This window comes from Aplysia californica, unplaced genomic scaffold (genome assembly GCF_000002075.1).
Source record: "Aplysia californica isolate F4 #8 unplaced genomic scaffold, AplCal3.0 scaffold00597, whole genome shotgun sequence".
NCBI lineage: Eukaryota > Metazoa > Mollusca > Gastropoda > Aplysiida > Aplysiidae > Aplysia > Aplysia californica.
Window position 1 is genome coordinate 278,019 of NW_004797867.1, and position 1,631 is coordinate 279,649.

At 40.6% G+C, this 1,631-nt stretch overlaps 1 long non-coding RNA gene across 1 annotated transcript in view; it reads left to right on the forward strand.

Annotated features, from left to right (window-relative positions):
• LOC118478477 overlaps window positions 1–1,631 on the forward strand; it is a 21,813-nt gene that overhangs the window by 19,080 nt on the left and 1,102 nt on the right. The gene's annotated exons all lie outside the window — the stretch shown is intronic.

Consider the following 1,631-nt stretch of genomic DNA (forward strand, 5'->3'; position numbering starts at 1 on the left):
CTCTCTCTCTCTCTCTCTCTCTCTTTCTAGTAGTTATTTATATCCAGTCTAGGCGCGGAGAGAGGCACGTTTTGTTCATTGTGTCGCCCTGGCTTCACACCAATTCTGTGATAAACCAAACTACATGTATTGTCCTCTCTCTCTCTGTGCGAATGGATGATCAGGTTATGCGTGATATGTCCATGAAAAAGTGATATTATTATTATGAGATATATACATCGTGAAGGACCTTTTTAATGTGTAGTTTTCAACACGAGCTTTAGTGGATGGCGCCTTGCTCAGTTTTGTCCAAGTCTTAGTTCTAGAAACTTTACGTGGACCCGGACTTACATTTCCACAACCAGGAAGTTTTATTCTACCTTTATTCTTTCACACAGGTACTCGTAATGTATTTATTTAGAATTTCTTCGAACTATAAGTCAGGTGTTTAACTCTAAAAATATCATTTTGTTCTCCGCTCATAGCGAGTTCGTGTTTTATCTATCCTACACTTCACATTTTGAGTGTCTCTTTCCCTGCTGTACAGGTCTATGTGGTGTAACAATACATCATGTGTATATAATATAATATAGTATAATATAATATGATAATATAGAAAGATAGATTGTAAGGCCTTTAGTCCTTGTGTGCAAAAGACGTGATTTTCATTACCGTGTGGAGAGGATTTTAAAAAATGGAATATCACCTGCTGTCTGTTAGGACGTTGTATCCCTTTCAGCGCGGGTTGGCCCTTATTAGCAGGGTTTAGGCAGTCTGCTTCCTATTTTATCTAAATTTCGTCAGTACGGGCGTAAACGTTGACAAACACATTTTCTCAAAAATGTGTCTCTCTAAACTTTCGAACCTTCGTTTTAACTTTCTTAAATACATGTATATGTTATTAATTACCTGTCAACAGTGATCCCCACCCCCCTCGACGCCCCCGCCGAAACATCACCCCCATCCCCTTTTAAGAATACGAACAAACTAATAATACCCAAACAACCCAAATAACAAATCGAAACAAAGCTTGCAAAAGCGAAATCGACAACAAAACGAAGACCACAACAAAACCTCAAAATTTTAATGCTCGAAAGTCTGTTCCTGTGCATAAAGCCTGACTATTCGTGGTGCAAAATTTATCACCGTATCTCAACTGCAGGCCGTAAAAGTAAGTGACATCGTTTCCATTGAAGGGAATTTGGAAATTTGCCACAGGAATGTTAAAACATAGAGACAACGCAAGCTACATCTGAAATTAAAAACCTAGAAGGCAGGAAAATAGTTTACTGTAAGCTTAAATCACTGAAATGTTCTAGTCCACAATAGACGTATGAAATATTTTTTTCAGTGTACCCTTTTCTTTTATAGCTGTCTGTGTGGTGTAGAGCTCAGGCGCTCTGGTGTCGCTCGCAGGAGATCCGAGTTCAATTCCCTAGTGGGATATATTTTTCTATTGAGTGTCTCGGTCTTTCTGCTGGCATGTTGTATTCTTCTCAGCCCGGTTTGGCCCTGGCAGGCACCGTCGGAAGCCCGCCTCCCAAATACGCTAAATTGTATCAACGGGACGAAAAAACACCACCATCACCCCCCCCCCTCTGCACACAAACACTTACGTGCGCGCGCGCACACACACACACACACACACACAC